This window comes from Camelus bactrianus, chromosome 5, assembly GCF_048773025.1.
Source record: "Camelus bactrianus isolate YW-2024 breed Bactrian camel chromosome 5, ASM4877302v1, whole genome shotgun sequence".
NCBI classification, from domain to species: Eukaryota; Metazoa; Chordata; class Mammalia; order Artiodactyla; family Camelidae; genus Camelus; species Camelus bactrianus.
Window position 1 is genome coordinate 94792392 of NC_133543.1, and position 26260 is coordinate 94818651.

Below are 26260 nucleotides of genomic sequence, written 5' to 3' on the forward strand. Positions count from 1 at the left end.
TGCCAAAACAAAATTACCTTTTATGTGGATGATGATGAATCCAACTATAAGCAGTACTAGCTACTTCATATTCAGAAGCAGAAATAGTATATTGGAAAGTCTGAACCATTAATCCCTCTGTCCACTAGGTTTGTGAGCTTTGGCAATTTACTTAGACTCTCTGACCCTCTGTTTCCTCATTTACAAAGTGGAGGTGAAGTTCCTGTCACACGGTAGACACTCAACACACGGTGGCTAATAGCAGTTACAAAAACAGTTGATGTTTACTGAGTGTTTATCGTGTGCCAGGCACTCTGATAAGAGGCCTAAATGCATTATCTTACTTACCAAGTAGAGGTCACAGTAGTGGTTAATAGTGAGACCTTACAGGAGGGTAGAGGAGTGAGAAAACAATTTTAAAATTTACTAAAATAACATGGAGTTGTAAGAAAATAAAATCTGTATCTGAAGGTCTCAGCAGTACAGAGTCAGGGGTTGTGTTAAAGTTCAGGGAATCCTGAGGTGGTCAAGCTAACACCCTGCCCTCCCCTATGTGCTCTGAGAGGTCCTCAGCCTCCACTGAAGCACTGCCATTTCTGATGCTGAGATGACTACGGCCTCACCATCTCCAGAGCCTCCTTAGAGTCCAAGTCCCGAGAGAGCCTTTGACTGACAGCTTCCTACTTACATTCCTGCTCTATAGGGGTACTGGGGCAGGGAGAAAGAAATCCCAGCTTCTTCACCTTCTATGCAGTGGGGGGACTGCTCCTTAGGAAAAAATTAAGACAGTAGTTGAGGAGAGAATGAGATTTCATTGGTTTAGTGCCCCAATGTAGGAAATAAAAAAATCCGTTTCTGATATGATTGGAAATCAGGGAGCAGCTGATCTAGGGGCAGGAGTTTAAGCATTAAATTGTAAGCCTTAAAATACCTGCAGAGTAACATAAATTATTTTAGTGTTATCACAGCTCCTCTCAGCTCCATTTGATTAATTGAGAGTTGATTAGTGACAATAGATGTGCAATTATAATAATGACCATAATAATGTCAGGATAATTAACCATCACAGGTCCACTGTAAGTGCATCACTCCTATTTGTAGTTATAGTAATACCGTATTATTTCCAGAACTTTTCTCATTGGCTATAGAATGAACTCAATCATGATAGATTCTTAATTCTACATTCCTCATTTAAACCAATAAAAAACCACTGGAGTTCTAAAGCACACATTTCCATAAGAAGACTCAAAGACAAGATCATTGTAAGAATTTCTAAGACATGTTAACTGATTGCATTTTTATTATTAATGGTTTTTTAAGTGGAATTTAATATTCTGTATACTTTAAATCCATAATCTACAGCTAACTTTTCCCATTATTCTAAATTTGTTTTTCCGTTCCATTTAGTCCAATACCTACATTACAATGCTCATACACCAAGAATACTGGATATCATAGCATTCCCTTCTCACTCCTTATTGATCAGAATAATACCCCACTCAAAGGCTACATAAAACATAAATCACCCCAATGATTAATTCCTCGTAATATTGTTCTCATTTCACTATTTTGTTTGTTTGTTTGTTTTGGCCTGGAATTCTCTTCCATTCATTGAAGTCCAATCCCACTTGTACCTCAAGGAAACTATTCAAATGTCAACTCCACAAAGCATCCTCACACGTCTACAGTTCTAGTCAACGTTAGCTTCCTTTTAAGTCCCAAGTTAATTTAACTAAACCTCACTTAGAGAAGTCAGCTCTTTCTATCTCGTTTCGCTGAAGTTTATGTAGATCCCTTGGCTTCTATACAAGACTCAAAGTTCCTAGAGGAAGGCATCCACAAACAGCTTTGAGGTAGAATCTACATATCATAAAATGCAGCCATTGTCTGTGTATAGAGTCTTTGCGATTTTAATTAATTTTTAGAGTTGGATTACCATCATCACAGTCTAGTTTTAAACATTTCTATCATCTCAAAAATTTTTCTCATGTCCATTTACAGTTAACCCAGCTTCCACTACTAGTTCCTAGTTTCTGTCTCTATAGATTTACCTTTTCTGGACATTTCATATGTAGAGAATTACACAACATGTAATCTTTTGGATCTGGTTTCTCTCAACCGGCATACTGTTTTTGAGGTTCATCCAGATTGTAGGATGAATTGGCAATTTGTGTATTTTCTATTGCTTTATCTATCAATGCTTGATAACCATTTAGATCATTTGCAGTTTTTGGCTATTATAAATAATACTGCTTTGAAATTGGCATACAAGTCTTTTGTGGACGTAAGTTTCATTTCTCTTGGGTAGATTCCGAAGAGTGGAACTGCTGAGTTGTATCCTAAGTGTATGTTTAACTTAAAAAAAAAAAAATCACATATTTTCCAAAGTGGCCACACCATTTTACATCCCCACCAGAAATGTATGAAGATTCTAGTTTCTCCATATTCAGTGTTTTATTATTACAGTCAGTGTTTTTTTTAATTATAGTCCCTCAGGGGGAGGTAGGGGAATGTTGGGTATCTCATTGTGGTTTTAAATGGCATCTTCCTAATGACTAATGTTGGGAATATTTTAAATATGTTTATTAGTTATTCATGTATCTTCTTAGGTGTCTACTCAACTCTTTTGCCTTCTTTTTAACTGAATAGTATATCTTACTCTTGAGTTGTAAGAATACTTTAAATATCCCACATACAAATCCTTTATCAGGTATAAAGTTTGCAAATATCTCCTTCCAGTCTGTGGCTTGCTTTTTATTTTCTTTAGTGATGTTTTTTAAAAAGCAATTTTTTTTTTTTAATTTTGAGGTCTAATTAATCAGTGTTTCTTTTGTGGGTCATGCTTTTGGTGTCATAGCTAAGAAGCCTTTGTCTAACCTAAGACGTCAAAGATTTTCTCTTGTGTTTCCTTCCAGAAATTTTATAGCTTTAGCTATTATGTTTAGGTCTATGTTCATTTGGAGTTTTTTTGTGTGTGTATTGTGTGAAGTATGAGTCCAAGTTAATAGTCTTTTTTTCATATAGATGTCCAATTTTCCTAGCATTATTTGTTGGAGAGACTATCCTTTGCCTTGGCAATCTAGTTGAAAATCAACTGACCACATTGGAGGTTATTTAAATTCTGTCCCATTAATCTCTATGCCTACTCTTACACCAGTAATAACCTATCTTTATTATTATAACTTTAGAGTGTATTTTGAAATTGGGTGGTGTCATTCCTCCAATTTTATTCTTTTTCAAAATTCTATTATACATCTTTTATTCTAAGTTATAAATACTATTGCTCAACCCTAAAATCATCATGGGCTTCAAGTATTATAAATATAGTTTAAGAAAAACACTACTATCGTTAAGTATCAGCTTGTCAATTTCCATTTTTTTAAAAAAGCCTGCTAAGATTTTTTGAGATTGTTATGAATCCATAGATCATGTTGAGGAGAACTGCCATGTTAGCAACATTGAGCCTTGCAGTGTGTGAACATGAAATAGCAATTTCTCTCAGCCATTTTAAGTAGTTTTCAGTGTTAGGAGTCTTGTATCTCTTTTATTACATTTATTCCAAAGTATCTTACTCCTTGTGATGCTATTTGGAATGAAGTTATCTCCTTAATGCTATTTTTGAACTGTTAATTTGTAGCATATAGAAATATACAGAGACCTTGTACCCAAACACTGCTAAGTTCATTTATTAATTTTAGTAGTGTTTATTTGTGTGTGTGTGCATGTGTTTTAAGATTTTTACATGTAGGATCAAGTCATCTGTCAATAAAAACTGTTTTATGTCTTCCTATTCAATTTGATGCTTTTTCTTTTGTTTTCTTCACTGCACTGGCTAAAACTTCCAGTAAAATTTTGAATGTAAGTGGTGAGAACAGACATCTTTGCCTTACTCTTCATCTTAGGGGGAAAGCATTCAGTGTTTTACCAGTAAGTATGATGTTAGCTATAGGTTTTTTATTGATGCCCTCTATTAGATTGAGGAAGTTCCCTTCTAACTGTACTTTTTCAGAGTTTTTATCATGTGTGTTAAATTCTGTCAAATGCTTTTCTGTATCTATTGAGATGTTATGTGGTTTTTGTCCTTTGGTTTACTATCTGGTGTTTTACCTTTTTTTTTTTTCCCGACATTAAATCAACCTTGCATTCATGGCATATAGTCCTTCTTATGCATTGCTGGATTTGGTTTGCAAACATTTTGGGCGGGGATTTTTAATGTTCTTGAGAGATAGTGATCTGCAGCTTTCTTTCCTTATAATGTCTTTATCTGTAGTATCAGAGAAATAAACATCTTCATAGACTGAATTGAGAAGTGCTCTCTCATCTATTTCAGAAAGCGTCTGCATGTAGCATTTCTACCTTAACTATTTGATTGAATTCATCAGTGAATCCACCTAAGCCTGGGCTTTTCTTTGTGGCAATATTTTAAAGTATTGATTTAATTTCACTCCTAGTTACAGGACTGTGATGGATTGAATTGTGTCACCCAAAAAGATATGTCGAGGTCCTAACCCCCAGGACCTCGGACTGTGTTCTTTAGAAAGAGTCACAGCAGATGTAATCAGTCAAGATGAGGTCATACTGGAGTGGGCTGAGCTTTTAATCTACAATGACTGGTGTCTGAATAAGGAGAGGAGGCAGACATATGAGGGGAGAACATCACGTGATGATGGGGGCAGAGACTGAAGTTGACACTGCTGCAAACCAAGGAACACAAGGATTGTTGACAAACCACCAGGGGCTAGACAGCGTCAAGGCTTCTCCCCTACAAGTGTCAGAGAGAGCATGGTCCTGCCAAAACCTTGATCTCGAACTTCTAGCCTCCAGAACTGGGACATAAATTTCTATTGTTTTCAGCTACCCAGTCTGTGTTACTTTGTTATGTTTGCCTAGGAAATGAATACAAACTCTTTTCAGATTTCATTTTCTTGATTCAGTTTTGGCAATTTGTGTCTCTCAAGGCGTTTGTCCAATTTATCTATATGGCCTAATCCATTGGCATAAAATTACTCATAGTCTCTTTTAATTTTGCTCAGGTGGGTGTAATATATTGCTTTTCTGATTTCGGTAATTTGTTTTCTTTTTTTTCTTTTTTTGGTCAGCCTAATAAAGGTTCATCAATTTCCCTGATCTTTTCAAAGAACCAACTTTTATTTTCATTGATTTTCGCTATTTTTACTCTTATTTCACTTGTTGCCAGTATGATCGTTATTTCCTCCCTTTCGTTTGCTATACGTTTAAGTTGCTCTTATTTTTCTAGTGTTTAAAGTAGAAGCATAGAATATTGTAACCCTTTTCCTTTCCTAATATAGGTGCTTAAAGCAGCAAATACCCTTTACTCTTTTAGTTGCAACCTATACATTTCAATGTGTTTTCATTTTCATGCAGCTCAAAATATTTTCTAGTTTTCTTTGTTACTTCTCCTTTGGCCCAAGAGTAATTTAATTTGCAAATATTTGGGGATTTTCCAAATTTCTTCCTATTGTCTATTCCTGATACAATTCCATTGTAATCAGATGACATACTTAGCATAGTTCCAAACCTCTTAAATTTATGGAGACTTGTTTTACGGCCAAGTATGTAAACTATCATGGAGAATACACTTCTTTAAAAGAACATAAATTCTGCTGTCACTAAACACAGTGGTTGTTACATATCTTAGATTGATAGTGTGGTGGTTTTCTGTCTAGTTCTATCCATTATTGAGAGTATGATATATTAAAATACCAAATTATTATTGTCTATTTCTACATTCACATCTAACAACTTTTGCTTCATGTACTTAGGGCTGTTTCCAGTGCACATACATTTCTAATGGTTGTATCTTCTTGATGTATTGACCCTCTTATGCAATGACTGTTTCTAGAAATATTTGTCTTAAAGTCTACTTTGTCTCACATCATTACAGTCACTGCAAATCTCTCATGGTTGCCTTTTGCATGGTCTGTCACTGTTAGTCTTTTTAGCATCATACTACATGATGCAATTTTCTATTTTTATAGTTCTCAAGTTGTTCTTGAATTAATTTGCAAGCTTTTTCATAACAGTAAAGGTATAAATTCTTTGCTGAGTTTCATACATCTTTCTGTGATGGGTATAATAAAATACTTCATCCATTAAAACCAATTAGATAACAAGCAAGCGCTTTAAAAAAATAATCCAGTTGTGTTATCTGCTCATGGTGGTGTTGTCTGATGTTTTCTCACCTTCAATCCAGGTTTAAAAACTGAGAATAAAACTAATCTGCCTTCCTGCCAGTTCTAATCCTAGATTCATGAACTGTACAAAGGTTGTTACCACAACTTCTCATTTGCAGAACACTTGTTTAAATCAGATGGCTTAATTCCAGGTATTGTTGCTATCTTGCACATTTTTGATAAAATAAAAAATTATCCAGGGCATTACATAGGTTTCAAATATTATATATAGTGTGCATAATGCTGCTTTTTCTCACAATTAAGATACATGAATACTTTTGAGCTTTTAGAAATTATCTTACAAGGTAATTTAATAATTGCATAACTTTTTTTGTTAAAGCACTTCTTACGGCATTGATTCTTTGGTATTTTAAAGCCTTGCCTCAGTGAAAGGATCCTGCTGACTGTTACATATGTTAACGTTTAAGATATACAATTATCATCCAAGTCATGTTTGTCAATTTCAATGTTGATTTCAATAGGCTTAAAAAAAAATTCCTGTCTGCTCAATGAATCATATAGGACAAAAAAAGGTCATTTTTTAAAAGCTAGGTTTTTCTGTCCTCATAAATGGTTATGAAAAATTTCACTGATGATATCTGAAATTGAATATAACTGCCTAACTATATTCTTAATCTCTAAATATAAAATGACATTTTTATGTGATTACTGTATTGAGATTTATTGATTTGTGGCTCCCTTAAAACCATCTCTGTATTTGATATATTAAGATAAGGACAAGAAAAATGATGCACTTATAGAAAGGTGTAAATGGTGTTAGAGAATGGAAGATAAGGATTAACGTTAATTAAGCTGATGCATATGATCATGGATCAGGATAAAAGGGAACCCCCTCTTCTTGAGAAATCACTTTTTTTCTAGGGAATGTATAAAACACTTCTATTGGCAATTCACCTCCACCCTTCCAACCTTCAGTTTACTTTCTATTTCCAGAAATGCCGTTTCTCATCATCAGCCAACTTTCTGATCAGCATATTGTTTCTAAAAGAAAGGGATAACTTGTAAGGCTCAGGGAACATACTTGCAAATTGCTAAGATTCTTCTTTATCACTTGAAGGTCTGTTACGTACCCTGCACGTGAGCCAAATCTTCACTTAAGTTTCAGACTCCAAAGTAGCCATTTCCATGAAGAATTCTCGCACTACACAGTAACAAAAGAAAATCAAAACTCTTCTGATTCAGGCAGTTTTTAAGTAATCTAAACACAGCTGCCACAACTTCTGATAAATACAGAGCAGCATAAAACCACCTGCATTTGGTTTCTTCGTTGGGTAAGGCATATTTATCCCCCTAGTTATGAGAAAATTCCGTACCATGTAAGACAGTTTTCTCATATTGTATGAAATACAGCATTTAACTTAACCTGACTCCTATAACCGAACGTAAAACTTGTTCCAGAGAAGAAGCAAAACCCATAATTAAAATTGCATCAAATGACACAATAACCGAAACACTTAACACCTAAAGCCCTTAAATGGGCAAACAAAGAAATGCAACCTCAGACCTAAGCTCTGGGGAGGGAAAAGCACGACCTTGTTTTGCTGGCCTGCTTTGTAACCGCGGGTTCGGCCCTGAGGTCGGCGATGGGGAGCTCTCCTGCCATCTGATAACTCATTAAGATTTCTGTAACCCCCGCCATCCACTTCACAGAGAGTACATGACTCCTCCACGCCGCGGATCACGAGCCTGGGGCGCTGCTGGGGCCCGGAAAGAAGTTTCTCAGCCGCGACGGGGCCCACTCGCCGCTTCTCCACCCCACCTGCAACCCCTCGAAGGCAGGTTTACGGGTGGTGGGCGGCCAGCTTAAGGCAAAAAGGTGTTATTATTAGCTACGTGTCACTTAGAGCCTGGAGGACGAGACGAAGATACAAGCCCTCCACACCGCGCTCAGCCGCAGTCCTTTCCCCGTCGCGTCCCCGGAGCCTCCTTCGAGCCACCGCCACCACACGCGGTCTTGACCCACCCCCAGCCCGCGAGAAAAAAAGCGCGGGCGCGCGCAACTGAGCATGCGCCGCTGCCCGCCGCCCCGCTTTACGGCACCCCCTCCCCCCGACCTGGGGCCACGCCAGCCGCGTCGCGAAGCGGATCACACGCTCTCCCCGCCCCTCGGGATCTGGAGCGTCCGGGAGCGGGCGCCCGTGCGTGATGACGCACGTGGTCGCGAAGACGTGGGGACGGACGCAGGCGGGCCGTAGAGAGCGTGAGTTTCCGCGTCTGCTCGGCGCCGCTCCCGTTGTCCGTTTTGAGCCGCGTCTGTGGCCTTTTGCGCCGGCGGCGGGGCGGGGGCTGCGGGGCGGCGGTGGGCGCCACCCAGGGGCCGGGGCGGGGGCGAGGTTAGAGGCGCAGCCTCCGCATCCTGGGAATCTCGTCCGGCCGGAGAACCGGGACTGGGTTTCCCGGAGCGACTCTATGGGGGTTCCACCGTCTTCGTCCCAGTCTCTGCTTGAGGTCGACTGCACAGGGAGAAGCTCGGAGGATGGGGCTGGCTCTGGGGGGGTTTGAAGGATTCCTTTTGAAGGCAGGGAGTTTGAAGCGACGTTGCATCACCAACAGCTTGCACTTTCGGTTTCTCTTGAAAGAGTAACTTTCCCGCAAGTGTGTGGAAAACAGTCTTAACCTAAGTAGTGATACTTCTCTTAATAGGGAACAGGAAATACACTAAGGGTATTTAACCCTTTTGTATTCAGGCCTTAAAAAAATCTCTCCAAAAACGGATCACATGCACAAATAATGTTTTTCCAAATGGAGCAGAAGCTAAGCGTTGCTATCAAAATAAATTATTGCATAGTCATGATTTAGTCATCGAAATGGGTAGTTCACTCTGACAGCTACACTTTGCTGCTTATTTTTTTTCAGTCCTTTGGAATTGCTTCTTAAAAATCTGTCTTATGTCTCACATTTAGATGACATTTTTTGCTAGTTCTAATAACCTTTAAACCTAAAAACTTCTAATTTGCTGCTGGCGTGGCAGAGCTTGGGAAAGCAAGTAATTTTAGAAAAATAGCAGTGCTTTGGGTTCCTGAATTGTCCAGGACTACTAGCATCAGCATTAGCATCACCTGGGAACTTGTTGGAAATGCAAATTTTGGAGTCTTAGCCCAGACTTAATGAATCAGAAATCTGTTTTAACAAGACTTTCAATTGGTCCCCATGCACCTGAGTACTAAAGTTTGAGAATTACTGACTGTAGTGATAAAGAACAGCCATTGTGTCTTCGCAGAATGAAATTTGAATTCAGTTAAAGCATTTCCTAGGTGTAGGACCTGGGGCAAGTTAGTTAAAGGTTACTTCACAGGGCTGAAAGAATTCAATGCGAAAATGCAGGGAAAGTGTTTAACATCAACACACATAGAAAGCACTCAAAGATGAAATATAATTGAGTAACTTGTCAGAACTGCATAAAATAAGGGCATAGGTTATGCAGGAAGGATTCTTTCCTGGGTTAGATACGAGTTGTAGTGCATGAATATTGTGCCCCTTCTGCTGCTTAAGGGGCATTTTATTTATTTATGGATGCTCAGTTGTATACATTTGAGATTTCTGGATATAGGACATTCAGTTAAAAGTTACAGCAGTATGTACTGATTAATAACAATGCTGTATTGTGTTTAAGAACCGCATTAGTAATTGTGTTAAAGAGTAGTTTTTTAAAAAAAAAATCTTTGGCCTTTTGGTTTCTTCAGCTTAATTATACCTTCTCTTTACCCAGAATTTGGTAAAGAAAGCAGGGTGGGTTACTGACCAGAGATCAGCCTTAGCCTTAGAGTACTATTGAGTAGCGAGTTGGAAACGAGACAAGACTGAAGATGTTTCTGTCCTTATCTTTCTCTCCCGTATGTCGTACAGCTCCACAGTAGCACAGAAGGCCTCATCGTAAACACTCTCCATGCCTCTGTTTTCTGGAAGCACTGCAGGAGTTCTGTTGGATGTGCCCTCCAGCTGCTGTTTTTTTTTACAGAATGTCAGTTGCAGGGTTGACTTTCGTCTTTTTCCTTCCCTTTTCAGGGGGTCATTGTTGGGGGTAGAAAGAGAAATATTCAGGACTTGAAGCAGCTGCCCTAAAGCCTAGACTCATGGCAGTGCTGAGAAGAGTCAGGGCCACACTGTGGCCTTAGCACATTAATTAGCTTCCACTGGTCCTGAGTGTTTCCTAGACTTAGGACCTGGGACAAGTTATTGTGGGTGAGAGAGTTTTCAGAGAAACATGAGTCAGCTTGCACATCAGCTTCTGTAAATAATTTTGTTATCGCTACTGCTAAATTAGCAGTGCCCCATCATGAAGCATTCATTTTTCAAAGGCCACATTTTTCTTGTTCTCTGTGTCAAAGAGGCAGATGTGTAGCGATGGTTTTTGGTGGAGCAGACCCTGCTTTGAACCCTGCCTCTGCAATGTACTGATGTTGTCCATTAGACAGGTTAACACACTCCCAACCTGAATTTCCTCTTCTGTAAAGTAGGTGAGACTGTGTGTGACCACCCAAGGGCATTAAATGGAATGAAATTAAGTACAAAACATGTCTGTTAGACTCAGCAACTGGTGCGCATTGCACAGGGGAGAAAAGATGGTTATCACCTCAAACCTAACTTGATCTTACTCATTTCCCCGTAATATTTTTATAATTAAGATAATTTTGTTATTACCCAACAGTGCTGCTTGCTGCTTTTCTTTTTAAGCAAAATGCTGAAGTGAAGAGTCAAAGCTTTCATGTCATTGTGAATGAGAGAAAGTGAACACTTGGAGAAAGTTAAAACTCTCAGCAGTTCTATCATGTAACAGAGCATCTTCTGTACGTTGTTTTGAGTGTTTACTGGAAGGTCAAGGTCAGGGGTTGATGGATTATCTTCAGTTAAGCGGAACAGTCAGCTATAGAAGGGGGCGCTGTGTTACAGGAGATGAGACCTCGCTCAAAACATGCACCAAAGAATAAGAAAGTGCTGTCAGTGCTGAAATCATTATTGTATTTTGATACAGATGCTTAATGATAGCGAAGGGAAAGTTTTATGTTCCATTTTTTAAATGATCAAAAATTTCATGTAGTTTGTATATATTGCATATGAATATATGAGCCCGGAAACTACTTCAAACTACCTAGTCATACTAGGTCATAATTTTGTTTACTAGTTAAAATATGGGGTGGAGACAACCTGTACAGTTAAGTTAGGTAAGTGCATGTATGTCAAAATTCTTTTTAAAAACCATTCTAAAGATAGATTGCCTTAAAAAGATAATTTCCTTTTCTGCTGCAATTGTAGTCATCTAGGCAGGGGGCCTCAGATAATTTTAGCAGGGGACCATCTTTGCAGAATCTTACCTGTAAAGCTCAGGAGTTGAGAGGCTTTAAGAGAAGAAAGGTCGAAGGGCACAGACCCTGCCTGTTGGTGCTCACCTTCAGCCTCCTGCAGTGACACTCCAAGGCATGTCCCTGGCACCTCGGAGTCCAGGGCACAGGGTGTCGGATCCTTCATCTGTAGGGTAGAAACCCTCAGGGAATGAGCTGTACCTGAAAAAGAGTGTTGAGAATTCCTGAGTGGAATTCACAAGCTTGTTCTGAAGACAACTCCCAGGGTGTTCAGCCATGTCAAACGTATATGTAGCTCCTAATGCAGAGAAGTTGAGTGATTATTTTTTAAAAAATCCAGCCTTCAATCTGACTCATATTATACAAAAACAGAGAGGAATCTATGCAATTTTTTTTGAGAAATCATCTAAGTTTTGTTTTGTTTTTCTTAAATCCCTCTAAGCTGTGACAGCTGTATCCTGGTTAAAGCTATTTTGTATTTTAACTGGCTGTTGTTTAGCATTACAGATAATGCAAGGAAAAAGAAACAAGTAGTCAGTGGAAATACACGCCTTGTGTTTACTGTCCCTTGGTTTTTTGGTTGTATGAAAGCAGCTGGTTTGCGTTTATACGATAAAGGAAAGGATTTTTCCTAAGGAGTTAATTTTTAGTTAATAGTGAACTTAAGAAAAAATTTCCAATGCCAAGTATTTGTTAGCTTGTTATTAATAAAGGAGTAGCAATATCACATTGTCTTTTTTCACACGTAGGGGTGGGATCCTGGTGACAGCTGGAGTGTGGGGGAGGGGCAGTCACGTTCAATCAACCAGCTGCTCTGTGCAGCATCATGGTGGTGATATTTCAAAGCCGGTGGATGATTTTGGCTGTATTCAGGAGAGAAAATATATCACATTTCTGGGAAGCAATAGATAGTGTGTAAGAGCCCTTTGGGATCTAGCTGGTAGCCAGCTAACAACGTGTGCGTTCAGGTTGGCATGTTGGTGTTATTTACCATTTCCTCTCTTGGACATTGTTACATGCACATCATAATTATAAAGCAATAAAGTCTAGTTCCACGGGGGTAAAACGCTCATTAGTTTGTGGAGAGGAAGGGAGAATGGAAAACAAACTTTGCGGTTATGCTGTGTACTTTTACATGATCTGCTGTTTCATTTATTCTTCCCAATGTCTCCAGGAAGTAAGGGGAATTTTACTCATTCATGGGTAAAGAAATCGAGGCTCAGCAGGACTGATTATGTGATTTGTCCAAGGCCACGTACTAGTAAGTGATGGCATCCGGATTTGACCGCGAATCTGGCTTCAGCTCCGGGAATGCTGTCGTTACACCAACAGCTGTTTCTCCACGGTGTTAACTTGCTTATGCATTTTTAACCCAGAGTCACAATATCAAGATAGTTATGAATGAAATGTAGATACATATTACAATGACTTCAGTTTCATATAAATAATATATTGGGGGGGGTGTGTCTTAGCAGCTACTTCTAGTTTTGGATTTTTTTTGCCCTTGAGAAAAGCCTCTAGGGCAACACTTGGAAAGAAATTTTGATCCCTTTTTATATTACAGATATCAGAAATTTGCAGTGATGTGTATTGTAATAAATCAGTTGTGATGCTAAGTTTGAACAGAAGTGGGAACAATATTGCATGTGCTGCCCATGAGGGGAAGTCCCTTCTTTGACGCCAAAGTGTTCAGGGCTGCTTCTTTCTCTTTCCAAGGGATGTTGATTTTGTTTTAATAAGGGACCTTTTAGCTTTCTCAGTGTTCAGACTGTAGCTGTATGTCCACCAAGTGATGACTTAAGTCCATTTCTTTTTGTGAAATGGCTCCACTGCTTTGACTGAATTTCCTGGGTCATTTCATCTCCCTTCCTCCCCCATTACCCACAGGATAATGCCTGCCCCAGTGTTTTCTTTCTCTCTCCCCTCCCCCACCCCATATCAAACTTCCGTCTTATTTTTGCTGTTTTCCAAGCACTCCACGCACCTTTATATTACAGCCCTGGTGCAGGTCTTTACCACACTGTTTGTGTGTCTGCTTCTCTCTCAAGGCCATGGTTGCCTGAAAGGACGGAGCTTGTCCCTTAGTAGATGCTCGAATATTTAATAAATGATGGACTATAGACAGTGATACATAAAATTATGTGCTTAATGTTTTTATTGCTATAGTTTCACATCCATTGGTTTCCTTCTCTGGGTACGTGATTAGACAGATACGAAGATTTACGTCCGTTAATGAACTGCATGATGGTGAAAAGTGAGGCGGGGGATAGCTTTCCACGGAAAAGCACGTAGGATACTTCCATATTCTTTCCTGAAGGCTGTGAGACTGAAAGAAGCCTCTTATTCCTGTTTTTTCTTTTTTCTTTTTCCTTCCTTCCTTCCTTCCCCCTCCCCCCCTCCCGTCTCTCCCTCTCCCTTTTTCTCTCCTTTCCTCCCCTCCCTTCCTTCCTTCTATCCTTCTGTGAATCTAAGTGATTCATTGTCCTGAAGTTCTGGTCATAAGTTTTTATAAAGTGATAACATTTTATTAAACGTGAAGACTAGTCTTACTTTCAATGACGAACAAAGGGAGTCCAGTGTTTTGAAAATCACTGCAGTAATTAGGTGTATTCTTTAAAAACATCAACCTTGTATAAGTAGAAAAATTTTAGACCATCAGTTTTCCCTTTTGAAATAACATTATTCATCCAGTGTCTGTTTATACAGTAAGAGTACGACTGAAAGAGGATTTTGCCTTATTTATGCAGGAGTTACCCATCCTCAGCTCTGTGCATGCCTCTTCCTTTGGGAATAGCACGCCCGTCGCAGACCTTTGAGATGCTGTTTATATCCCCTACACGTTTTGGTCCTCCCATCAGCTAGAGTGTTGTACTCAGTAAAAAAATGAGAGTTGGTGATGCTTGAAATGAGCTAGGATTGCTGCCAGCCCTTGGCAAATGCCCTAATATCTGGGTAGGGTTCTTTGACTACAAACAGTAGAATTTAAGTTAACTAAGTTATCAAGATAATTTATTCAAGAACAAGAGGTTTATTGGAAGTATATGGATAAGCTCAGAAAATCTACAGAAAAACCCGACCATAGGACAGCAGCTAGCTGAGCTCTTGAGGCTTAGGTAGACCTTGGTAGATCTGGAAAATTCTTTAAGTTAATGTTTTGAGTGTCAGATGGAGGCGTTGTTGCTCTTTGTGTCTCTGCACGAGTTTTAGATTCCAGGGAGAGAGTTGTTATTCCAGCTCTGATCACTGTCATTCTTGAATCAGTGTAGGAAAAGCACCCTTGATTTCTGGTCCCCCCAGAAATGGGGGTCCGATGGGAGTGAGAGCCATCTCTCACCTGCTACTGAAAGAATGAGGTGTGCAAGCTATCCACCACCTGGTAATTAGTGGACGTCCCGTGTGCTTGTGGAACATAAACATCTCTGAAGTCTGGCATGCTTTTCCCCGCTTGACTGGTCCTTGTGCTGGGAGGATTTCAGTTACATAAATAATTCACTCACAATTCCTACACAAGTTAATTTAAATGGGGTTATGGCTATCACCTTTTTTTTATTGACTTTAGGTAGACAAAGAAGTCTAGTGTGGAGCAAATGTGAGAATGGAATTGCTTAAATCGTCTCGAAGGGAGTGATGGTGGGGTGCTGGCATGGCTGCTCCCTGTGTACCTCTTGGTTTAAGGACCTACGTCTGAAGGGCTGTCAGTCGGGGAACTTTAATGAGCCCTCATTACACTAAAACTTGTAGGCTGCGAGAGAAGGAACCAGCTTATGATTGATCCTGGAAATCATAAGTGGTGATGGATCCGAATTGGAGTTGACACTAATTCACCTCACTGTGGAGCAAAAGTCAAGATTATATACAAAATCCAGTGTTTCATTTTTCCTGTATGAAGATAATCTGATCATTTCTGTGAAGACTAGCACTTTAAAAAAGACAGAAAAATAAAAATTTTGCCATCTGACATAGAGTTTTTTTTAATCCTGAAATCCTGAGGCTCGTTAAATTCTCAAATTTAATGCTAATTTAAAGATGATCTTGACAAAAACTCTGGTTTGAGATTTTATTATAAAATTTAGTTTAAAAAGTATTTCTATTTTCATGTGCCCTTCACATGCCCCATCATATTATTATTAAAAAAAAATGTGTAATTAAATCACATGATGCTGTTTAAAAATGTAGGATCATAGATAGCCCAGAAAAATGCTAATTGTTTACTAAGTTATAAAAACACTTTAAAGCTATTTAAAAATTTTAATCTTAAGCCTTATTTTAATTCATGTGTTTATATAGGTTAAAGTACTATCATTTCCCAATTTATGATTATATATAATCTCATTTAAGTGTCACAACACCAGATGAGGCTGCATTATCTCCTTGCACAGGTCAGAAACCAGCAGCTAAATAACTTTGCTGAGGTTATGTAGCTGGTGTACTGTGGAGCTCTTATCAAAGATCATGCCCTTAACTCCTGTCCTGTCCTGCATACGTTACTATTGCTGGTCCTGTGTATCATTTTGACAAAAAGCACTGTGGTGTTTCTTTTTCCAGAGCCTCTCTGTTTACCCCCAGTTCCTGGACAACTTCTTTATGTTCGGAAGCTGTTCAGATGTCTTGTATTATCCGTCATCTTTGTTTCTGTTTGCTGTGAACATGGCAGTGGCTCCTGTATTGCAGGAGTGTGTCCTGTGAAGGCTTTTGTCCTTTGTGTCTTAGAGCAGCCTGACAGCCTTTCACGTTGAGTTCAGCAAGCTTGCTTTTCATTTAACAAAGCTGAGAGTTGCTTTCTAGGTGAAAAATAATTAAATGCTTTTAAAGATGTATTTGATTAACAGGAAGCTGATCTGTGTAAATTAATTATAACCGTAATGATGTCATAGCCTTGTCTTTTGGTATTAACCAGGTAATTGACCAGAAGTTTGGAAGCTTATTGTAACTGACAGTTAGTGATTTGACCTTGTATGCTGTCTAGAAGTGAAACATGCACAGTGCATGTAAATGCAGTTGGTTCACTGAGCTGCATGTGTTGTCAGAGCATCTGATCTTGGGTTCTTACTTTGCTGGAACTATTACACTCAAACTGAATATTATGCTGGTATCTCTTATGAAAATCATCTGGCCAAACACAGGTGTTGTCTGTGTATTTCAATAATTATAATCCGACATGAAACCTTGGCACATTTAGGACATACGGTCAAGTCAACAAATGCCAAAACTAAATGAATCTTGGTTTTAAATTCCATGTGAAGGAAGGTAAAGCAACTTTTGGTGGAGGAGACATAAGGGGGAGAATAAGGGGCATATTTGATAGATTGAAAGAGAATTTGCCTTCTCTTATTCAAATTTGTCTGAGAAAGTTCAGAGCATGTGGTATGTAAATATTTGAGTGTTGAGAACCTCTAACTTGGGTGATTTTGGTTAATAAATGGGATGGTAGGAGTAAAACACAGAGTGGAGGTGAGATAACAATGGCTAATGAGCAGCAGTCCCTGCGTACAGGTCCTCCCTGCCACACACTTTAGACCAGGGTAGTAGTCAGCTCGGCTAGACGTGACGTCATACTATGAGAAATCATGCAGTAAAAACCACAGAGCTCATGGTGCACATGGTCTTAGGAGCAGAAAACTCAAAAACTTTGTCAGTGGTACATTAGAAAAAAAAAAGGAGGAAAAATAATGGTAGCATAGTTTTACACCTGTTAAATGTTATAGAAATACAGAAGTGCTTACTATAAGAAATATGGCGCTTTACTTTCAAAAAGTCCTGAACTTTGCTTGTGGAAGCAGTTGTCGGATTGCAGCTTGTGAATTATTGTCAGGCGGGTTAGCTGGATTGGATGTCAGGCTGTGATTGCAGATGTGGTTGGAGGTAACTCATAAAATACTCAGTGAACTGAGGTAGCGGGTGGATGTTTGAGGTGTGCCAAGGTAGGCATTTTTGAATTCCTGTGCAGCTTTCTTCAAGGGGTGCAGTTTCCCGCATTCACCCAGGGATTCTTGCTGATGAAATAGTGCATCATCAGATGCAGAATTTGCACTGTGCTCAAATTGTTCCCAGATATATTAATTGCATTTGAACAGACTTGCTTGTTTCAAAACAAGTGCTGTAGTGGAACTGACTGGCCTAATGATCTTAAACTTCACCAAGTCTATTTAATGTTTTTCCTGTCTCTGCGCTCACAGCGCATGCGTGCTATTTCCTCCCTTTAAAATACCTTTCCTCCTTTTATCCATTTTTTTCTCTTTTAAAGTCTGGTGCAGGTGAGGAAGCTTCCCTGACTTATCCTCTGAATTGAACTGACTTCACATTTTTCATCTTGGCCCATATTTGTACATTATTTACCTATTTTCAGAAAGTATCGGTTTTAGAAAAGACAGAAGCGAGTAGTAAAGCGGCGGGGGACAAGAAGCAAACAAATGGCTGAGTAGCTCTTGGCAGAAGAAAGCATATGTGTGTATTAGATGAAATGAAGCTTTTTCTAGCTCTGATGGGACTTTGCACAAGGAGCGGTAAGTCTGGAGGGTGTTTTACACGAATGTGAAGATGCTGCCTCCTGGCAGTCCCTTGGGGGAGTAGGACCTGTGTCAAGGCCTCTCATAAAATAAAGGCGCCATTTCTGCAAAAGTCATTCTCCAAAGGCAAAGTGACATGAGCTGACCGTGCAGGTTTTGGAGATTTGGCAAAACACAAGAGCTAAAAGTTGAGAAAGTGATCCTTTGGACTAATAATTCTAAAAGGTAGGAAAGATATTTTTGCCACCCTGTGGCTTCCTTCTCAAATTGAACCTTATTTTGCAGGTTAGGGCCTGAGAGGGTGAAAGAGTGCCAGGCAGGGCGCACGCCACATCCCCCACCCCCACCCCCTTCTTCCCAGAGTCCTTGCCAGGCAGCTCCCGGTCCTGGCGGGAGAAGGTCGGAGAAGGCACAGGGGCTTTTGTCCCTCAGCTTCTCTGTTTATATGGAGTGTATCCCCAAATGAGAAAAATGACATTGGGACTGTTGCTACTTCTTTGTTTTTAATTTGATTTTAAAAACAGATTTTTGTTGTTTTTTAAGCTATGATGACAATTACTAAAAGAAACTGGGTACTTGAACGTTACTTTGTACTACTCAAATATAGATCTACAAGTTGAATTGTATCAAGAAATAATTACATTTGGTGGAGTAAAAGTTTTATGTCCTGAGATTTTCCACATTTGAAATATTTCAGAATGCATATACATTTTGGTATGTTTAATGGAAGTGGCCAACTGCACTTTCTTAGGAAAAGATTACTCTTTATGCTCAAATAATCTTCCTAATTCTTTCGGGTAGTTGAAGTGTTGTATCTCTTATTAAAAGGCAGTGGGGGCTGACTTCCTGCCTCAGCTCTGACATGTAAAGAGCTCAGAAGTCATCAACCCGAGGGTCACAACAAGAAGAACCCTGAGCAAACTGAAAATCAATGACTTTTCTTAGATCCTTCAGAAAATCGAGGTCACAGGGTAAATTCGCACCCTCCAATCTGGAGGCACAGGCTCGAATTGCAGATCACAGGCAAGACTGAGTAGGAGAGGAAACATTATTTTTTCCTTCTACGTTCCTAGGTTCTCCACTGGGGCCCTATCCGGTGGACTGACAAAGGATAGACTTATAAGAGAAAGACAAGCAAACTTATTAGCATATGTGTCGTGCACACAGTGGAAGTACCCAGTGATGAGAAACTCAAAGAGACGGTTAGAACCTGGGCTTGTATAGCATTTTAACAAGAGAACAATACATTTTTAGAGAAGTGACAAGGCAAAGGGAAGAGGACTTTGAGTTTCTAGGGCAGCAAATAGTAGGAAGGCAAATAGGTGGGGGAACTGGTGGCAGATAAGGGCTGGTTGGTAAGGTTTGCTGTGTAGATTTTTGGGAGCTGGTTGTAAGCTTTTCTCTGGTGCTGAACTTCCGTTCTACCTGGTAGACAAGGGGGCTACCTTTGTAAATTTATGTCCCGCTTTTAAGCAGGTAGGGGAGGGTAGAAAGCTTTAGTTGTATCTGCTTTTCTTAATTGCGTTCAACTCAAGATAATCCTTATGTCTTATGGGATTGCGCGTTCTGCTGTCCTACAGTCAGCTTACCTGGAACTGAAGCCCTCCCAACAGCAGTAACTAGTCGGAACATTTAAACGGTCATCTTGATGCGCTGCTGGAGTGTGAACATAGGCTCTCTTGAAAGTTGAAAACTCTCAACTTCTCTGCAGACAAATGTGACTCAGAACTTCATTTGAAGAACAAGGACTCTGGAGCCAGGTCCAAGCTGGACCTCTAAGTCCAGCAGGTCCTGTGTTCTTGGGTGAGGCGAGCTGGCTGAAGCTGAGCTGGAGGAGTGTGATTGGCGTGGGGTTTCCTGGGCAGTGAGGTGTTTCCCATAAATGCTGGCTGGCTTAGGTCTAGACTTGGGACATGGGCGGGCCACCAGGGCGGCCTCAATTTTGGGTCCTGATGTAAGAATTAACTGTGTCAGGTGGTGGCACACATGTAAACTTTGAGAACAACACTACCGAAGATTAACTATTACTGTAAAGTGTGTAACTTTAGCCAATGATTGGATTTTTGTATTTGATCTGTATTTAGAAAAACTGTAAGTCAGTAGCAAGTGGTTATTTCTATTTAAATCATTAAAACAATAGCTAAGATTTCATGAATATTTACTGTGTGCTTGGCATTATTCTAAGCACTTTGGTGTTTTTAAGTCATTTAATCTTTACGAGAATTCTTGGATCAGGTTTAGCTGTTACTGTCACTATTCTGTTTTCCATAGCGGGAAACTGGGGCTCAGGTTAAGTGACTTGCCTAAGTTCACATAGCTCTTAACTCTAAAGGCAGCCATTGAGACCAATCAGGACTCCAGTTATGTGCTCTCCCCAAGGTGCACTGAGGACACAGTGTGGTGGAGATGAAAAAGGCCTTTGGTGACATCCAGGTGGCACTGGTGAACCGTACACTTAGAAGGCATTGTGGAAGATTAGTGAGTGCTGACGTGATCAGGGAGTCGATATTAAGGAGGCAAGACAGGGGCTGGCTTTGAAGGATGGGGCAGAATTGAATGGGTTGGGGGGAGCAGGTGGGAGTGTGTCTCAGGTCAGGGAGTGATGCCCGCAGCACTGTCATGGCCCTGCCCTCATCCCCGTGCCCTTGGTGACTCTGACAGACTCCCAGCCTCCTGCACTGCAGTTCTTTGCCTGAGTATTTTCTCAGATCCCTGGCCCCCACTTTTCCTGCCCTGGCAAGCCACCAGTGATAGGGCGTTAAAGCAGACCCCTAGCCCTTTGGGAGCTAACACTGAGACACTTCCATGCCAGCTCCCAGGGTCCCTAGTGAGATCAGGCCCCAGGCACCCATAGTGAGGGCTCACTTGATAATGCACATATTGTAGTGGGTCTCATTTTTGACAGAAGCAATATCTAGCTTAAAATGTGTGGCTTCACCTTATCTTTTTGGCAAGGTCTTATTTTTCATAAAAGAAGCAGCCCTTTGCTAAATGGGAAGTATTGAAACTTCATCCTTTTAATCGCTTTTTTCTCACTTATTACTGAAAATAGCTCTAATTAAATTTTACAACATACAAGTAGAGACTGAACTAAAAATGAAACATTGTTTTAGTCCTCTTTAGCACTTAAAAAAAATTCTTTTAAACTTGAGTTTACCCACCAAGAAGCAGTTACATGAAAGAAAAGTAGTCGACATCTTGCTTAAGTATTTCTATTGAGTTAAAAAGATTGGTTGTGAAGCCGAAGTTTGAGCTATTTCCTGGCCTGCCTAGAATTTCAAGAGATTTTTATGTAACGCCTTGTAGACATTCAAGGCATTTGTTTTGTGCCGTGGAAGTGTGGACATTGGCTTTCTTGAGTGATGGATAGGCAGGACGATGGACACCTCTCACAGGGATGGACAGTAGCTGCAGGGCTGCATTTGTGAGAGACCGAAAGTTGAAGGGCTCGCCTGGCAAGCAGCACCGTCTGCTGGTGATGGACTTGAGTCCTAGTAGTCCAGTGTATGAGCATTGTCATCTTGGTTTCTTTATCTATACTAAAAAAAAGATAAAGTAGGATTTCTGCCTCTTTTTTGACGGTTTCACACCAAAACTGCTGAAAGGATTTCCATTAAATTGGGCGGTTATGTTTTGAATGGTCAGATTTAAAATATGAACTGTGGGAAGTATGTGAAATTCACTTTGGTGACCTCTGGTGGTGAGAGAGCCCCATGGAACTGCCCGCCTGTGGTGATGGGCCATAATTATTTAGCACCTTGGACAGAGACATTTAACTTCCAGAGACTGTCTCAAGGGCGGAAGCTCCTACTTCTCATCTGGACAGATCTACAGAGCAGGCTTCAGAATGGCTAACAGGACAGTAAAGTGATTTTTTTGCCAAGTTCTGGGTAGACCAGCCAGTCATAACATGGAACTATTTTTGTTGTCACAGTACTGTGAGAATTGAAATGAAGCAAGTATACTTAACTACTTCGTGAACAATAAATAATTGTGTAAATATTAGTTATTATTGGAGAATAATGTTATTTATGGCTGTAAGGAGAAAACTGGGAACGCTGTTTTCCACTCTGGAAGGGGGTGTGGATGCCCCCATGCTTTGGGTCCCTTCCCTGGGCTGTGTTCTGGCTGGTGAGATGTGCTGCTGCCCACAGAAATAAAAGGCAGGACATGGTCTACAATAAAAACAAAACAAAACAAGAAAATGTTACCCAGGGCTGTGGTAGGTAAACATTATAAGGCTGAGATGTGTATATATAACATTGCCGGAAACATCATAAAGACATTTATATACACATCATAAGGGTGAAATGCTTGAAATTGATCAGATGATGATTTTATATCAGCTAATACTTATAAAGTCCTTATTATGTTTCAGGCATTGTTCTGTTTGTTTTCCATATATGACTAACTTACCAATAACTCTATCAGGCAGGTCTTACTATTATTTGTATCTGTTTTATAAATGAGGAAACTTAGGCAGGTCTAGATTGATGAAGAACTTGCCCATGGTCATACAGTTCCAAGCAGTTGAGGCAGGACTTGAACACAGGCCATTAGGCTTCAGAGTCATTCTGTGAACTAGGATTCTGTTCAGTCTTACAGTGATGAAGTACAGAAAGCCTGTTCTCGGTAAGAAAGCATGACGGACTGGAGACAGGGGATGACATGATGAGATTGGATTTTAAGCAGATTGAATCAGGCCTGATGGAGTAGATTGGGGGAGAAGTGTCAGGTGATATGACCTTGGGTTGGATTTGTCATCACATAACCTGTGACCTTACCAATGACTGCTTGGTAATCTGGGACCTTCTTTAACTTCTTATGTCATTTTAGTGGTCTTAAATCCTAACTCCCCAGAGGTTGGGTGTTCTGTCTTCCACCTCCTTGGTGTTGATACTTAAGACAGGCATCATAAAAGATAGGTGGACACTGTCCCACTGGGTATGGGAAGTCTTGTAATTGTGTACATTTGGAGAGATGGTGTATGCAGGAAAAAGGGAAAGAGGAGCTCTTGGGTGTTAAAAGCTAGGTCTTGTGTGTTTAAGCCGGATCTGGTAGCTTAGAAAGATTTAGCCTGTTGGCCTTGGAGATGTGGTTTAATGGGTGTGTCGAGTTGGGAAGACTTTCTGTTGTGGTCATGATGGTGAAGTGTATGAGGCTGCAGAACCTTTATATAAGTGGAGATCTCAGCAGCCCTGAAAATGGGAAAGTGCTCTCAATTCCCAGTTTCTTCCGGAACAGAGTCCAAGTTGTAGCTATTTCCTGAAACAGATACTAGTATTAATTACTGAGTGTCACAGTATTCATGAGGACTACATTCCTAGTACCTTCTTAATATAGTTTGATTCCAGTTTTCATATTTTATTCATGAAGTCAGTTTTCATTCATTTGATTGACTCCATTTCTTTGTATCTCTCTGCCTCTGATGTGAAATAAGAAAACAGAGTCCTAACCTGATTCTCTTTGATTTTTATCATTAATTGTAGCTCCTGAAGCCATGTAACAGATTTAGATGGACAGAAAAAAATTTGCCATTTTTTTGCAACTTGTCATTAAATGATGACTGTGCTTTAATGAGGAGTCCACGCTGGACCCCCAGAACCCCCCATTTACTAGTCAGCTCAGGCAGATGATGCATTCTGGTAGAGTGAACACAGTGTAATGATGTGAAGCCAGACCAGCTGCAGCTGCTATTACATTTAGTATTTAAATACTAACTTTTAAAAGTATAATTTGCATGTTATTCACACAACTATGTATTGCAGATAAGTTCTGTAAGCTTTTTGAAATGCATTCATATATTTGAAAAGAGGAAACATTTTGCAAGAATTCAGTTAATAAATTCTTGTTTTCTGTTAAATGCAAATACGTGTTATATGTTGCCATTTTCTTATTTTCAAAAATATCTTGAAAATCTGCATTTTGTAATTGGGTTTTCTTGGGGCTTAAGAAAGCTAATACCTTTTAGGAAAAATACAATTATGCTAAGAAGTGTTATTGGAAGAACAAAGAATTTTCTTATTATTATTGTGCTGGACTGAAACGTTCCTATCTATTGGCCCTGTAGTAACAGGTAGTAAAAACAGTTTCTTACGTTTGGATTAGGAAAGCCACAAATGATAAAGATTCCTGAGAGAGTTGCAGGAGTGAGAAGAAATGAGCCAGTTCAGTTCGTTCCTAGAGAAAGCAGACGGTACTCAAACAGTAGGAGAGAGAAAATACATCTAGTTGTTTTGTGTATATTTTGCCCGAGTTAATGTGATATTTATGATGCACTAATTTGTTGTTCAGCTCTTGTAATTTAAAAAGCAGAAGTTTTTATGTTGAGCATACCCAGTCTGCTGTTTCTATATCTTTTTTGCTTTGTTTGAAACAATAAATCATACTAACCTTCTGCATCTTTCAGAACGATTTTACAGTATTTAGAGTCGAACACATTGGCCTAAGCCATGTCTCTGCTGTTGAAGTACGTCCACACGTAACTTTTATCACATCACTTCGCAGGGCGATGGTAGTGCTAAAGTCCTGGCAGTTTGACTGGGGTGATTTCTTTATGGTGTCGTCTTTCTTTCTGAAGCTTTCTTTTGACCGAAGCTTATTAAAGTATTTCTTGGAGAGAGAGACAGAGACAGAGAGAGAGACAGAGACAGAGAGGGTACATGCTTGTCTGTATGAGTATGTGTACCTATGCATGTGAGTATTTATATCATGTTTTAAGCAATGAAAATTTAAGCATGTGCTCAGCATCATTAGTCCCTAGAGAAATGCAAATCAGTCCCACTTCACATCCACTAGGATGATTATAATAAAAAAGGTGGATACAAACAAGTACTGTTGAGTAATGAATATGGAGCGACTGGAACCCTCATACGCTGCTGGAGGGAACGTCAAATGGCACAGAAATCTGGAAAACAGTTTGGTAGTTCTTTAGAAAGTTAAACGTAGCATTATCATCTGACCCAGCAATTCCGTTCCTTGGTATAGGACCAAGAGAACTGAAAACATAGGTTTCTACAAGAAAATTACACATGAGTGAGTGTACACAGCGGCATTATTCACTATAGCCAAAAAGCGAGAACAATCCAAATGTCCATCAACTGATAAATCGATAAACACAGATACATTTAGGTGATGAAATATTATTTGGCCATAAAACAGAACTAAGTATTGACACTTCCCGCAGGGTGGATGACCCTTGAAAACAGTATGCTAAGCGAAAGAAGCCCAGCGTAAAAGGCCACATATTAGTCGACGAGCGGTTGCCAGACGCTGGGTGGGGTGGGAAGCTGAGCTGAGAGTGACTGCTGATGGGGCCTGGGTTTCTTTTGGGGGTAATGAAAATGTTCTGGAAGTAGTAATAATTGCACAGCCTTGTGAATATACCAAAAAAAACCCCCGCTAAATTGTATACTTTAAGACAGTGAACTTTATGGTATGTGAATTATATCTCAATTTTTAAAAACCAAAGCTTAAGCACCTAGAAAGTCAGGCATTAGCGAAGTATTGAACCTAGGTGGTAGCAGAGCCTTTGTACATACATGCCAAGTGACTTGAACGAACATGCATTCTCCTCTATGAATTCTTTTTCAGAGCATATACTTAAAATGTATGGAACTTAAAAGAAATTTACCAAAGGCATGGAAAGAGTGATAATGACAAAGCATGAATCTACCTCAAATATGTAGTGATAAACCTTTTCTTGATTCTTTAAAAAAAAAAAAAGCCTCGCACGATTTTAAAAGATCTCAGTGAATAATTTTAAGATTTGTTGCACTTCCAGTGACGTGGAAGGCTGTTTTCAGAATAGTGTTCGATTACTCCTGTTAAGACTGTTTTTTTCTTTCTTGTGAAATTAATTTGGTTACTATCAGATGCCAAATTGGGAATGTCGTTTATAACTGGTGTGTATTCTTGCAGTGTAATGGCCTGAGTTCTTCTTGAACATTTAAACTGAAAATCAAGATCTGTATCACCGAGGTAGGTGATAGTGGTGAGACAGTTCCTGCTGTGTGAGTAGAACTGGAAATCACCGTGATTAGTTTCTTCCCCCTTTTTGTAAAACTCCTTTCTCTCCCCTGTGAGACGTGTTGGTTTCCCAAGTTATGAATTCAGTCTCTTTTGTTTGTTCTAGCCACTTATTTTTTTCTTATTACATACCTGTTTAATTTTTAATTTCTCATTAAAAGTAAATATGGCTAATTTTCCTATCAATATTTTAAGAGGTCTTCCGTTTCTCTCTGTCACAACCCTGATAAAG

The 26260-nt window shown here is 39.6% G+C and overlaps 1 protein-coding gene across 4 annotated transcripts in view; it reads left to right on the forward strand.

Moving 5' to 3' along the window:
• The first annotated feature begins 8253 nt into the window (after positions 1-8253).
• The window catches only part of RHBDD1 (rhomboid domain containing 1), a 112992-nt gene continuing 94985 nt past the window's right edge, over positions 8254-26260 (forward strand). For 3 of the 4 annotated variants that reach the window (XR_012507190.1, XM_074364405.1, XM_074364407.1), the window contains exon 1: positions 8254-8394. The gene's annotated coding sequence lies outside the window, so the exon portion shown is untranslated. Of the gene's footprint in view, positions 8395-25920; positions 25981-26260 lie in introns of all 4 variants that reach the window. The other variant, XM_074364406.1, reaches the window with a different exon arrangement.